The sequence below is a fragment of the Canis lupus genome, chromosome 35, assembly GCF_048164855.1.
Source record: "Canis lupus baileyi chromosome 35, mCanLup2.hap1, whole genome shotgun sequence".
Taxonomy (NCBI): domain Eukaryota; kingdom Metazoa; phylum Chordata; class Mammalia; order Carnivora; family Canidae; genus Canis; species Canis lupus.
Window position 1 is genome coordinate 17432147 of NC_132872.1, and position 16153 is coordinate 17448299.

At 35.7% G+C, this 16153-nt stretch overlaps 1 pseudogene; it reads right to left on the reverse strand.

Moving 5' to 3' along the window:
• Positions 1-6267: 6267 nt before the first annotated feature.
• On the reverse strand, positions 6268-10049 carry LOC140624780 (proteasome subunit beta type-3 pseudogene; annotated as a pseudogene).
• Positions 10050-16153: the final 6104 nt, after the last annotated feature.

Genomic DNA, 16153 nt, shown 5'->3' on the forward strand with positions numbered 1-16153 from the left:
CTCTGGGATAACTGGAAGACCCAGGAAAAGGCTCACTGGCTACAAACTAGGGATTATTACAATAGTCACAAGCCCAATCATTTGCACTATCAGTGATATTTTAAGTATTTCAGGTTTTACTGACATTTCCAGGCAGATCTATAGACCATGACTGAAAGACCTCTCTGGGTTGCACTTATTTTTCAAGCCATTGTCCTTGCCTAGAATGGCTACTCTGTCCTCTTATATAAATTCCATTTGATTTCACAAGGCCCATTTACTCAATGAATATTAACTGAATACCTACATTATGGTAGATAATGTTTTAGGCAATGAACAAATAATAATAAACAAGATTTCTGTTCTTATGAATCTTACATTGTGAAAAAGACAACTAAACAAATGAATTTCAGATAAAAAGGGGGAAAAGGTATCTGTGGTAGAGGTCTGTTTTCATCATGGTAGTCAAGAAAAGCTACTCTGAGTCACATTTGAGCAGGGAACTGAAAGAGCCCAAGAGTGAAACATGTAGCCTAAGGAAAGAATGTTCCATGTAGAGAGTACCTAAGGTACTCCTTTAGGGTAAGGTCCTAATAGGATTGAAAATCAGCAAGAGAGAATTAATTTCTCCATTTTCAGTGAGAAACTCTTAATTCCCCCAGCTCACAATGATCAGACTCTTATAATAGCACTTGTCTGTGTCATTCATTTAGCACCAAATATATGTTGCATTACACTAGCCATCTTTGAGAAGTTGAGACGCTTGCTCTCTACTTAAGACTCAATTACTTCCAGCCAGACCTTGTCCTATGCCTCTTGATATACTCAAAGCCAAAAACAGTACTCTCATCTAACATGCAGTAAACACTAATGCTGACCATGATCCAATGTAACGACCTTCACTGTTGTCATGCCCTAAAGGACCTTGTCAACTCTAGACTGAGAACAGACTGAGGCACTGGCTATCTAAAAAAATATATCCAAAAATATATGTTGGTTTTGAACTTCTGTTTAGGTTTATTTTGTAATGATCTGATTTTGTAATGATCTGATAATTTTGTAAATGTGTTCATAATTTATTAAAACAATATACTCTCCATTGAAACTACAATTAAAGTGAATCACCTTTAGTTGCAGAAAAATGGCCTTTGTCATATGTTTTTAGCATGAAAACAAAGGTTTTTTTGGGGGACTGAAATAATGTAAACTTCATAACTACAGCTTAAAATCAGCCTTCCCCTTTGTCATATTTTTGTGTTTCAAGACCAAAATCAAGGCTTATGATGCTAGTTTCTTACACCATTGCTATTTTCTCTGAGCTCAGAAAGTACATTGACAGATTATTCACACTGCAGAAGTGTGTTATTGTAATATTGGAATCCTAATAGTGGTTGTAAAATTTCCAACCAAGAAATTTTAAGAAATTAGTACAACTAATTCTAAGAAAGAATTTAAGGTTTAAGAAAATAGTACAACTCCATGGAGACATGTAAATAAATAGCAACATGATGTTTGAAATTAAAAGGTGAAACATTTGTACATTGCCTTTCAAAAGGGCTGATAAAACACCACCAACTTTGAAGTAAGAATACTGTAATTGTGGCTTTATTCTGAGTTAGAATAATGACTCCCTCTGATAATAATGTTCTAAAGTTGTCTTACTTCTGTGCTTACCCAAAGAAACAACCTGGGATTTTTGAGTAGTCAGTACTTATGTATGTGTATGTATATATTAATATACAATTTTATATTAGTTTCAGGTGTACAACATAATGACATATTTATGTACATTAAGAAATGGTCACCACATATGTGTAGTTATCATTCATTTTCACATCCTCACCAACATTTGTTATTTCTTGTCTTTTTTGATAGTGACCATTTTGACAGGTATAAGGTGATATCTCATTCTGATTAAAAAAAAAATTATGTATTTTTTTTCATGAGAGACCCAGAGAGAGAGGCAGAGACATAGACAAAGAGAGAACCCATTGCAGGACTCAATCCTGGGACCCCAGGATCACAACCCAAGCCAGAGACGCTCAACCACTGAGTCACCCAGCCACACATCATTGTGATTTTTGATATGCATTTTCCTGATGATTAGTGATGTTGAGGAGCTTTTCATGTGCCAGTTGGCCATCTACAGGTCTTTGCAAAAATGTCTATTCAGGTCCTCTGCCCATTTTTTAATTAAAATTTTTATATTGAGTTTTATGCAGTTTTTAAAAAAGATTTTATTTAGAGAGAGAGCATGGATGAACAGAGGGAGGACCAGAGGGGGAGGGAATAAGAATCTGAAGCAGATTCCATGTTGAGTATAGGGCCTGAGAGAGCTCGATTCCATGATCATGAGATCATGACCGAAGCTGAAGCCAAGAGTCTGACGCTTAACCAACTTAGCTACCAACGTACCCCTTTATGAGTTTTTAGATTTTTTGGGACGTGAACCCCTTATAAGAGATATCCTATGCAAATATTTTCTCGCATTCATTTTGGGAGAAGGTTTCCCTCACTGTGCAAAGCATTTTTATTTTTAGGTCAATGTAGTTGTTTATTTTTGCTTTTATTGTCCTTGCCTATAGAGGCCGATCTAAAAATACCACGAAGACAAATGTCAAAGAGCTTACTCTGTAGGTTTTTCTTTTTCTTTTTTTGAGTTTTATTTGAGAGAAAAAGAGAGAGTGAGGGGGCACACAGAGAATCTCAAGCTAGCTCTATGGAGCCAGCATGGAGCCTGAAACAAGGCTCAATCTCATGACCCTGAGATAATGGCCTGAGCCAAAATCAAGGGTTGGATACTTAACTGACCACCCAGATGCCCCTGCCTAAGTTTTCTTCTAGGGGTTTTGTGTTTTCAGATCTTATATTTTAGTCTTTAATCCATTTTGATTTCTTTTTGTATATGGTATAAGAAAATGGTCCAGTTTTGTTCTTTTGAATGTAGCTGTCCAGTTTTCCCAGTGCCATTAAGAGATTGTCTTTACCTTATTGTATATTCTTGCCTCCAGTATTATAGATTTATTGACTATATAAGCATGAATTTATTTCTGGGCTTTCTATCTATTCCATTAATCTATGTATCTGTTTTTGTGCCAGTATCATTACTATAGCTTTTTAATAAGTTTTAAATCCAGGAGCAAACACTTTAGGCTTTGGCTTTTTTCTTTTTTCTTTTTTTTTTTTTTTAGATTTTATTTATTTATTCATGAGAGAGACAGAGAGAGGCAGAGATATAGGCAGAGGGAGAAGCAGGCTCCATGCAGGGAGCCTGATGTGGGACTCAATCCTGGGACTCCAGGATCACACCCTGGCAGGTGCTAAACTGCTGAGCCACCCAAGCGTCCCAGCTTTGTTTTTTCTCAACATTTTTTGGGTATTTGAGGTCTTTTGTTGTTCCATACAAATTTTAGGATTATTTGCCTTACTTCTGGGGAAAAACGCCATTGATATTTTGATAGAGATTACGCTGAATCTGTAGATTGCTTTAGGTAGTATGGACATTTTAACAATATTCTTTTAATCCATGAACACACTGTATCTTTTAAGATTTTGTTTATTCATGAGAGACAGGGAGAGAGAGGCAGAGACGCAGGCAGAGGGAGAAGCAGGTTCCTCATGGGGAGTCTGATGCAAGACTCAATCCCAGGACCCCAAAGGCAAGACACCCAACCACTGAGCCACCTAGGTGTCTCAAATACAGTATATCTTACAATTCATTTATGTTATCTTCAATTTCTTTTATCAGTATTTTTAGTTGCAGAATACAGATCTTTTACCTTCTTGGTTAAATTTATTCCTAGGTATTCCCTTTGATATGATTGTTAACGGTCTGTTTCCTTTATTTCATTTTCTGATAGTTTACTATTAGTGTGTAGAAATGCAACAAGTTTCCAATATGTTGATTTTTGTATCCTGTACCTTTGATGAATTCATTTAATAGTCCTAACAGTTTTTGGTAGAATCCATATATATAGGGATATATATACATATACATATATGTATATATAGTATCCTCTCATCTGCTAATAATGAGAGTTCTACTTTTTCCTTTCCAATTTGGATGCTTTTTATTTATTTATTTTTTTCTAGCTAACAGCTGTGAATAAACAGGTGAGAGTGGACATCTTTATCTTATTCCTGATCTTACAGGAAAAGCTTTCAACTCTTCATTGATTATGTTAGCTGTGGGTTTGTCATATATAGTCTTTATTATGTTGAGATACACTCCTTCTATATCCACTTTGTTGAGATTTTTATCATGAATGGATGTTGTACTTTGTCAAATACTTTTTCTGCTTTTATTTAGATGATCATATGACTGTCGTTCTTCATTTTGTTAAAATGGTGTACCACATTCATTGACTTGCAGATATTGAACCACCTTTGCATCCCTGGAATAAATATCACTTGGTCATGGAGTATGATCCATTTAATGTATTGTTGAATTCCATTTGCTAATATTTTGTGTCCAATTTTTGCATTTTTGTTAATCAGGGATAATGACCTACAATGTTTAGTTTAGTTGTTTTTGTATGGTCTTTCTCTGGTTTAGGTATCATTTTAGCCTTGTAAAATGAGCTTGGAAGCATTCCTTCCTCTTCAACTTTTTTGAGATAGTTTGAGAGGATAGGTATTAACTCTTCTTTAAATGTTTGGTAGTATTCACCTGTGTAGCTATCTGGTCCTGGACTCCAATTTGGGAGTTTTTTGATTACTGATTCAATTTCATTACTAGTAATCGGTCTGTTCAAAATTTCTATTTCCTCCTGATTTAGCCTTGGGAGATTTTATGTTTTTAAGAATCTATCCATTTCTTCTAGGTTTTCCAATTTGTTAACATGTAATTGTTTAGTTTTTAAATTATCTTTTGTATTTCTGTGATATCAATTGTAACTTCCCTTCCATTTCTAACTGTATTTGGGCCATCTCTCTCTCTCTCCTCTCTCTCTCGTCTAGCTGAAGGTTTATCAATTTCATCTTTTTGAAAAACCAACTCTCCATTTCATTAATCTTTCTACTTTTTAAATATTTATTTCATTCATTTCCATTTTGATCTTTATTATTCTCTTCCTTCTACTAACTTTGGTCTTTGATCTTTCTCTAGTTCCTTTAGATGTAATATTAGATTGTTTGAGATTTTTGTTATTTATGGTGGACCCGTATTGCTATAAATTTCCCTCTTATAATTGCTTTTGGTATGTCCAAAAGATTTTGGAGTATTGTTTTCACTTTTGTCTCATGGTATGTTATTTTCTCTTTGATTTCTTTATAGAATCGATTGTTTAGTAGCATGTTGTCTAGTTTCTGCTTGTGGTTTTTTCTTTTTTTCTCAGCTTTCCTCTTATAGCTGATTCCTAGTTTTATACTGTTGTGGTCAGAAAAAAAAATAAGATTTTAATATTAAATTTATCGAGAGTTGTTTTTGTGACCTAATATGTGATTTATTCTGGCTATTTGTTTTTCAAAAAGGAATTTGGCTGGGTGGATCAGTCGGTTAAGCATCCAACTCTTGATTTCAGCTCAGGTCCTGATCTTAGGGTCCTGAGTTCAAGCTCTGAATTGGGCTCCATGCTGAGTGTGGAGCCCACTTTGAAAAGGAGGGGGCAAACTTTGATGTCAGGAATCTAGATTAGAGTCATGCCCTACTGTTGAATAGTTGTACAACCTTGAGTAAACCACTTTCTCAGCATTCTGATCTCCTAAGTGGAAACAGCATCTTTCCTACAGCCTTCAAAATTTTTAGTTTCCTAGCTTATTGTCAGTTTTTCAACCTTGCTAGGAAGTATTAAAAAGTAATAAAGTTCATATAGTTCAAATGGATTAATTGAATGGGTTATAATATTTCATGTAATAAAATTACTTCTTAACATTCTACTGTTATGCAAAACTGGAAGTATAAGTAATGGTTATATTCCCTTCTCCCTTCCTCTTTTAAAAGAAAATTTTAACATTTTTCTATTGAAATATAATTGACATATTAGTTTTCAGGCATACAATGTGATGATTTGATATTTGTATATTTTGTGAAATGGTCATCACAGTAAGTCTAGTTAACATCTGTCACCATTAATAGTTACAATTTTTTCTCATGAGAACTTTCAAGTTCTCTCTTAGCAACTTACTAATATGTAATGTAGTTTAACTATAGCTATCAGGCTGTACATTATATCTTCATGACTTATTTTGTAATGAAATTTATACCTTTTGACCACCTTTATGCATTCTGACACCCCTTCCCCCCCCCCCCCGCTGCTTCCATGCCATACACACATGGGACTACCAGTCTGTTCTCTGTACCTATGAGATTGTTTTCTTGTTTAAGATTCCACATAAGAGAGATCATACAGTACTCATCTTTCTCTAATTTCATGTAGCATAATGCCTTCAAGGTCCATTTATTTTGTCACAAGTGCCAAGATTTCATTCTTCTTAATAGCTGAGTTATATTTCATTGTTTATGTGTGTATTACCTCTTCTTTATTAATTCATCTGTTGGTGGACACTTAGGTTGTTTCTGTGTCTTGGCTATTGTAAATAACACTTCAATGAACATGGGATGTATATATCTTTTCAGATCAGTGTTTTCATTTTCTTAGGATAAATGCCCAGAGTGCAATTGCTGGATCATATAGTAGTTTCTACTTTGAATTTTTTCAAGAACTTCCACACTGTTTTACATAGTGTTTGCACCAATTTACATTCCTACCAACAGTGCCCAAGACTTCTCTTTTCTCTACAAGAATGCCAGCACTTATTTCTTGTCTTTCTGATACTAATCATTTCTACATGTGTGAAATATCTGTGATTTTTGATTGGCATTTCTCTGATGATTAGTGATGTTTACTGTATATCTTCACGTACCTGTTTGGCCATTTGTATGTTTTCTTTGGAAAAATGTCTATTCAGATCCTCTGCCCATTTTTTAATTGTTTGCATTTTGTTGTTGAGTTGTAGAAGTTCTTTATATGTACAAGTTCTTTATATGTTTTGGATAGTAGTTTATTTTCAGATATGAGGTTTGCAAATATCTTCTCTCATTTAATTTGTTGTCTTTTCATTTCACTGATAGTTTCCCTTGCTTTGTACAGGTTTTACTTTGATGTGGTCCCACTTGTTTTTACTTTGTTGCCTTTGCTTTTACTGTCAGATTAAAAAAATTCATTGAAATCAATGTCAAGAAGCTTACTGCCTTTGTTTTCTTAAGTTTTTGGGTTTCAAGTCTTCAAGTATTTAATCATTTTGAGTTGATTTTCACGTGTAATGTAAAGTAAGTGGTTTTGTGTGTGTGTAAAAGAAAACCTATTTTGAATGGCCCCTGGGGACTGAAAATAAGTCCCTTTGGACTTTCAGTCTCCTGGTGGTGATTGTCCTTTTCAAAAGGACAAATGTGAACAACGATTCTCATGCTTCACATTGCATCCTGGTCCACAGCATTCAGCATGGCTTGTGATACGGTTTCAAACAGGTGCTCTGGATTCATGTTTTGCTCAGGACTCCTACACCCTTTACATTTGTTTATTGCACTTGCTGCTGTCCACAAAGTCCTCAGTCATCATGGGGCAGTAGATGAGATAGATACAGAGAGCAATGAAGGGCTTAAAGACCCTTGGGACCAACCCAAAGTGTAGTACTGGCCAAACCTTTTTCAGAGAGGAGGCTGGCAAGTATGCTCATAAGGGTGTAAGGCTTGACCTGCCAACCATACTTTAGCTCATTTAGGTTCACCTAGAACTTGTATAGAACTTGGGCAATAGTCTGGACATTGATGGTGAGTCTAGCCAGTCTGATGTACAGCCAGTCAACTATGGGTGAGATCTAGAATTCTGTGGTCACCGCCTAGGCCTGGAAGTAGGACTAATAATTATATTATCTCCTCCCTTTGTTTTATAATTTTTATTGGTGTAATTAAAACAATATTGTATGTTTCAGGAGTACAACACTGATTCAAGAATTCTATTCATTACTAGGGCAGCCCCGGTGGCTCAGCGGTTTAGTGCTGCATTCAGCCCAGGGCGTGGTCCTGGAGACCCGGGATCGAGTCCCACGTCAGGCTCCCTGCATGGAGCCTGCTTCTCCCTCTGCCTATGTCTCTGCCTCTCTCTCTCTCTCTCTCTCTGTCTCTCAAGAATAAAAATCTTAAAAAAAATTCTATTCATTACTAAATACCCACCATAATCAATGCAGTCACTGTCACCATACAATATTATTACAATATTATTACAATATTATTAACTGTATCTCCTATGCTGTACCTTTCACCTCTATGACACTTATTTTATAGCTGGAAATTTGTCTCTTAAATCTCCTTTATTTCACTCAGCCCCCTCCTCTTGGGCAGCCACCAATTTGTTCTCTGTATTTAAGAGTCTCATTTTGTTGATTCATTGGTTTTGTTTTAGATCCACACATAAATGAAATCATATGGTATGTCTTTTTCAGTCTGACTTGTTTCACTTAGGTAATCCTCTATAGGTCCATTCATGTTGTCAAAAGGGCAAGATCTCATTCTTTTTTATGGCTGAGTAGTATTTCTGTGCACGTGCACACACATTTATCTATTTACCTATATCCTTTTCTTGGCTATCATAAATAATGCTGCAATAAACATAGGGGTGCATATATCTTTTCAAATTAGTGTTTTTGTATTCTTTGGGTAAATACTCAGAGAAATTACTGGATCATATGGCATTTGTTTTTAATATTTTGAGAAATCTCCATACTGTTTTCCACAGTGGATGTACCAATTTACATTCCTACCAACAGTGCACAACATTTTCTTTTTTTCCACATCCTCACCTACATGTTATTTCTGGTCTTTTTGACAATAGCTATCCTGACATGTATAAGGTGACATCTCATTGTGGTTTTGATTTGTATTTCCCTGATATTTAGTGATGTTGAGCATCATATTGTGGGTCTGTTGGCCATCTGTATTTCTGTGGAAAAATGTCTATTCAGATCCTCTGACCATTTTTTGATCAAATTACTTTTAGTTATCAAGTTGTATATGCTCTTTATATATTTTGGATATTAACCCCTTATCAGATATATTAGTTGTGAAGATCTCTCATTCAGTAGGTTGCCTTTTCATTTTGTTAAGTTTCCTTAGCTATGAAAACTTTATTATGTTGTAGTTCAGTATTTTTGTAGCTTTTGTTTCCTTTGCCTGGAGATATGTCTAGAAAAATGTTGCTAAGGCTGATGTCAAAGAGATTACTGTATATATTTCCTTCTAGAAGTTTTACGGTTTCAGGTCTCACACTTAGGTCTTTGAGTTTATTTTTGTGTAGGGTGTAAGGAAGTGGTCCAGTTTCATTCTTTTGCATGTAGCTATCCAGTTTTCCCTACACCATTTATTGAAGAGGCTTTTCCCCCAGTGTGTTCTTGCCTCCTTTGTTGTAAATTGAGCATGTAAAATGTGGGCTTATTTCTGGGTTTCCTATTCTATTGATCTATGTGTTTATTTTTGTGCCATATTGCTTTAATTATTATAGCTTTTGTAGTATATATCTTGAAGTCTAGGATTGTGATACTTCTAGTGTTGTTTTTCTCTCTTAATATTGCTTTGGCTATTTGGGGGGTCTTTTGGCTCCATAGAAATTTTTGTATTATTTTGGTTCTGTGGGAAGTGCGGATGCTGTTTTAATCAAGATTGCATTGAATCTGTAGATTGGTTTGTATTTTTTCCTATTCGGACTTGAATGCCTTTTCTGTTCTCTCTTTTTTTTTTTTTCCATCACTATCCAGTTTTGAAATGCCATGATGTCTGATATGGGAGTATTTCACTGTCATTTTGTGACTGTTAACTTTTATTTTCATCTCAATAGGATTTAAGTATACTAAATTTTCCAACATTGCAGATTCTGAGGGGAAAACAGGCAAATCTTTAAAGATCCCTGAAATCAGACTTGGTTTAACTCAGAATGTGAGTTATTTATTCTGCTTGGATGGTTTAATGGTTCTGAATATGGGGGGAAAAAAAGGTGTTTGGATTTTCTAAAGATGCAGTGTTGTTTCTGATTAGCAGAGTGAATATTTCTAACCATATTATTTCCAGCTGACCCCATTCTAGGATTTATTTGGTTTGGTTTGGTTCAAGTTAAAAGAGGAAAGGAATGAAGTGGGGGTAAAACACTTCAGGTGCTGCTTGTGCTAGAGTAGATACGTTTGTACACACAGAAGTTTCCACAGGGGTCAGGTTACTTAGTTCAGATAGCAGATCTCAGTACCTATCCTCTGTATGGATAAAACCAAATTAAATGAACTCTGGAAAATCTAAAATGAATGTACATTTTCTTTTGTGTAAACTACTGTGGTCCAAATGGAAATATCAGTCTGATCCCAACTTTCTTTTCATTGTATTTATGCTAAATATTCCTTTTGCATTTTCTGGATCTATGCCTGTAAGAAACTTACACTTGACTCTAAGTGTAAAGAATTATATGTACATTTCTTGATTTTTATGATGAAATATTACAAAGGTTGAGCAAGTTGTAAAAAAAATGTGGATATTTTCACAATATTCTCTTAATCCACTGGCATGGAATATATTTCCATTCGTTTGTGTCATCTTCAATTTTTTCATCAATGTTTTATGGCTTTCAGAGTACAAGTCTTTCACCTCCTTGGTTAAGTTTACTCCTAGGTATTTTATTCTTTTTGGTGTAACTTCAAATGGGATTTTAATTTTTCTGCTACAATTCTGTACGTTAATTTTATATTCTGCAAATTTACTGAATACTTTTATTCTAGTAGTTTTTCTAGTGGTCTTTAGGGTTTTCTAATTGGAGTATCATGTCATTTGCAAACAGTGACAGTTTTACTTTTTTTTTTTTTTTTATTTGGATGCCTTTTATTTTTCTTGTCTGATTGCCACAGCTAGGACTTCTAGTGCTATGTTGAATAAAAGTGGTGAGAATGATTGGACACCCTTTTCTTGCTCCAGTTCATAGAGGAAATACTTTCAGGCTTTCATCATTGGGTATGACACTAACTGTGGATTTTTCATATATGGCCTTCATTATGTTTCCTCTAAACCCACTGTGTTGGGAAATTTCATCATGAAAGAATGTTGTATTTTGTCACACGCTTTTACTGTATCTATTGACATGATCATACAGTTTTTTTTTAATTTATTTATGATAGTCACAGAGAGAGAGAGAGAGAGAGAGAGAGAGAGAGAGAGAGAGGCAGAGACACAGGCAGAGGGAGAAGCAGGCTCCATGCACCGGGAGCCCGACGTGGGATTTGATCCCGGGTCTCCAGGATCGTGCCCTGGGCCAAAGGCAGGCGCCAAACCGCTGCGCCACCCAGGGAGCCCTGATCATAGTTTTTATTCTTTCTCTTGTTAATGTGATGTAATACATCAGTTAATTTGTGAATAGTGAACCACTCTTGCATCCCTGGAATAAATCCTACTTGTGGGAATGATTTTTAAAAAGTATTGCTGAATTCAGTTGATACTTTTTTGCTGAAGATTCATGCATCTATGCTTTAATAGATACTGGCCTTTAGTGTTTTTTTTGGGGGGGGGGTGGGTGTTTTTCAATAGTGTCTCTGACTGGTTTTGGTGTTTGGATATTTTAGCATTGTAGAATTAATTTGGAAGTTTTGCTTCCTCTTTTGATTTTTGGAATAGCTTGAGAGAATAGGTATTAACTCTTTAGGTGTTTGGTAGGATTCACCTGTGAAGCCATCTTATGAGTGACTTTGGTTTTTGATTACTGATTCAATTTTATTACTGGTAATTGGTCTGTTCAAATTTTGTTTCTTCCTGATTTAGTTTTGGAAGATTTTATGTGTCTAAGAATTTTTCCATTTCCTGTAGGTTGTCCAATTTGTTGACATATTCTCTTAGAATTCCTTGTTTTTCCTTGTGGTGTTGGATATTTCCTCTCTTCGTTTCTGATTTTGAGTCCTTTTTTTTTTTTTTTTCTTGATGAGTTTGGCTAATGGTTTCTTCATTTAATCTTTTCAAAGAACCAGCTCCTAGTTTCATCTTTTCTTTTTCTTTCTTCTTTTTTGTCTCTATTTCATTTATCTCTAATCTTTCTTATTCCTTGTACTAGGCCTTGGTCTTTGTTCATTCTTCTTTTCCTAACTCTTCAGGTGTAAGATCAGGTGTTTTGAGAGTTCTTATTTCTTGAGGTAGGCCTGTATCATGATAAGCTTTCCTTAGAATTGCTTTGCTGTATCTCAAAAATTTAATCTATTGTTTTCATTTACATTTTATCTTGTATTTTTTCTACATTTCCTCTTATTAACCCATTGTTTAGTAGCTTGTTTAGCCTCTGTGTTTATATTTTCCAGATTTCCTTGTAATTGATTTCTAGTTTCATGCCATTGTGGTGGGAAAGATGCTTAATATGACTGAAATCTTTCTAAATTTACTGAGACATTTTGTGGTCTAACATGTGATCTATCCTGGAAAATGTTTCATATACACTTGGAAAGAATGTGTATCTTGCTATTTTTGGATGGGATATTCTGTAGGTCCATCTGGTCTAATGTGTTATTCAGACACTTTTTCACTTTCTGTCTGATTTATGTATTCACGTAAATGAATCCCCTACTATTGAATTACTGTCATTTTCTCTATGTCTGTTAATATTTGCTTTATGTATTTAGGTGCTCTTATGTTAAACGCACAGGTTATTTATAACTGTTACATCCTCTGATATATCGATCCCTTATTATATAGTGTTCTTTTTTGTCTCTTCCTACAGTCTTCATTTTAAGGTCTGTTTTGTCTGATATAAGTATTGCTACCCTGGCTCTTTTTCCCCCCCCTCTGTTTGCATCGTATATGTTTTTTCATCCCTTTACTTTTAGTCTGTATGTCTTTAGGTCTTTAGTAAACACCCTGTAGGGAGCATAGATGCATCCAGTTTTGTTTTATCCATTTGGTCTCCCTATGTCTTCTGATTATAGCATTTAGTCCACTTACATTTAAAGTAATTATTAATGGGTCTATATTGCCATATTGTTTCCTGGTTGTTTTTGTAGCTCTTCTGTTCTTCTTCTGTTGCTCTTCTCTTATGGTTTGGTAGATTTCTTTAGTATTATGCTTGGATTCCTTTGTCTTTATTTTTGTGTATCTATTATAGGTTTTTGATTTGGGGTTACCAATAGCTTCATATATAACATTTTATGTGTATAGCAGTCTATATTAAGTTGATGGTTCTTAAGCTGGAAACATTCTAAAAGCACAAATTTTTAGTTCTCCCTCAACATTTTATGTATTTTCATATTTTATATTTTTTATTTTGTTTAATTTACTTTATTGCTTTTATGTTTTAATTCCATACTGGCTTTAGAAGTGATTAAACTTCTTTTACATGTTTGCTTTCAGTCATTACATTTTTTCCTTTCACCTTTTTTTAGTCCTGATTATGGCCTTTTCTCTCTACTCAACTCCCTTTAACATTTCTTATAAGGCTAGTTTAGTGGTGATGAACCCCTTTCTTTGAAAGTTTCTCTCCTATTTTGAATGATAACCTTGCTGGGTAGAGTGTTCTTAGTTACAGGGTTTTTTTTTGTTTGTTTGGTTTTTTTTTTTTGCTTTCACACCTTGACTATATCATGCTACTCTCTTCTGGCCTTCAAAGTTTCTGCTGAGAAGTTGGCTAGTATTATGGGTTTTCCTTTGTATATAACTGTTTTCTCTTTTGACTTTAAAAATTCCCTCTTTATGATTACTTTTTGCAATTTCAATTATTTTGTCTCTTGGTGTGGACTTCCAGCTTTCATCTTGTTTAGGGATCTCTGCGATTCCTGAATGTGGATATGTTTCCTTCCCCAGATTAGTTTCTAGTATTCTTTAAAAAAGTTATCTGCCCCTTCCTCTTTCTTCTTTTTCTGTGATCCCTAGAACACAAATATTATGCATAATGATATTGCAGAGGTCCCTTAATCTATTCCCATTTTTAATTTCTTTTTCTTTATGCTGTCAGCTTGGTGGTTTTCTATTACCCTGTCTTCCAGAATCCTGATTCATTCTTCTACATATTCTAATTTGCTGTTATTCCCTCTAGTGCAATTTTAATTTGTTATTGAGTTCTTCATTTGTTTTTCTACTTATTTGTGGAAGTTCTCACTGAGTTTATCCATTCTTAAGTCCATTGACTATGACCATTACTTTTAATGGCTTTATCAGGCATATTGCTTCTTTCAGTTTCATTTTGTTCTTTTTCTCTGATATTGTCTTATTCTTTCAATTGGCACATATTCATCTCTCTCATTTTGCTTAACCTTGTTTCTATGTATTAGATCAGCTCCATCTCCTTGTCTTGAAAGGAGCGGCCTTGTGTAGAAGAGGCCATGTGGTGCCCTATGGCACAATCATCCCTAGTCACCAAACCAAGCATGGCAGGGATATCTCTTATGTGGGCTGCTTATGTACAGCTTTTGTGGCTAGGCTACTTTAGTCTTTATCTCAGCCCGCTGCAATGACCCAATGACTGCTCTGGGCACACTGGGCATTGTTTGGTCCTTGTGCTGATGAGATGCCTGTCAAGGCCACTATGTTGGGAAGGATTAGCAATCAGTGTAACTGACTGCAATTAGCCTCTCTGCCAACTGCTGGCACACCCAACAGCAGGACTTGCTCCTTGCAAGGCCAACTGAGAGACTTTCATTGGTGGGCTGTGGTCAGACTAGGCAGCTGCAGGAGCCAAAAGTGGCTGAGCTTGCTTCCTGTGCAGCCAGCTAAGAGGCTCAGTTGGTGAAACTGTGGGCACACTGGTGGAGTTATCTTCCCCTCTGCACATGGTAGGAGTCACTTTGTGGAGTGTTGCTGGTCCTGGTCAGTGGTGGATGCAGGATGCCTACGGAGGAAGGTAGGTTAGATGGGGTGAGTCTGTGGAGAAACCCAGGGGCAAAGCATGCAAGCAATGCTAGCAAGACAGGAAGAGTGTTAACACTGGCTCACACATGTCTTGTTTCCTGGCTAGAGGAAAAAGTATGCTAGACCCTGATTTTAAAAGCTCCTGATATTAAACCCCATTGGTTTTCAAGGCCACATATTATGAGCACTTGCCTTCCCACTGTGGGTCCCCTGTTCCTGGGGTGTCTGGCGTGAGGTCTGATCCTTTTTGCTTCTCCATGCTTGTGGTGTCCCTCCCATTTGTGGTTAGTCTTGCAGGGGTTTTGGTTCCCAACCGTTTCTCCACCCCTCCTACTTACCCTTTTCGATGTGGCCTCTTCTCTACAGTTGACTGTGAAAGATCTGTTCTGCAGGTTTTCAAGTCATTTTCAGAGTTAGTTGCATAGACATAGCTGCTATCTGAGTGGCCTGTGGGGTGAAGTGAGCTCAAGTTCCTTCTACTCTGCCATCTTCCCTGAATTTTCTCTCCTCCATTCATTTTAATAAGGGCAGTTGAAGATAAAAAACGTTTAAGAATTTTATCAAGGAGTAAATTCCAACACGTTGATTGACTAAATAGAAGGTTTGGTACTTTGGGAATTAAGACTAATAAATGTTCATTTAAGAACACTAACTCAAGCAAGTAGTCTTTTCCCTATTTTATAGAAGTTTTGGTTGAGAAAAGTATTTTGTTCATGATTGCACAACATGTAAAAGGTGGGAGTTCGACAATTCAAACACAGATCTGCCTGAGAAAGCCACTTTCTTCTACACCAACGTTGTGCTCATGCCAAACACAGATTCCTACATAGACTCTTGGAATATGTATCATTTATAAACAGGTAAATGTGATGTGGTCCAGGATCCATACGTAACAGGAGTCCAATAATTCTGAAAACTGCCTACTCAAGAAAATCAGAAATCCTGTATCTTGTTATTGTCATCTGGCTATACACCAGAATATTCCTTAGCTACTGTAGTTCTGGAAGTCTTATCTAAGAGACTATCTGATAAAGCATCCCAGGAACATTTTATAAATGTAGAAGATTCTTGCTAAATTTGAATTTAGTAAAAATAAGCCTACCTTCTCTGAATTAACCATAAAATATAATTTATCGTCAAGGCTGGGGCACTGCTGAGAATGAAAGGGAGCACTATTATGTCAAAACGATGAACATTAATTGGAACCATCCTAAGCAAATCAAGAATCTGAAGGGAAAGTCAGCAGACTATTATATATTTAGACACTCAATATCATGTTCCTAGTCCAAAAAAAAAATCAGTTGGTTTACCATCTTTCATTTTGAC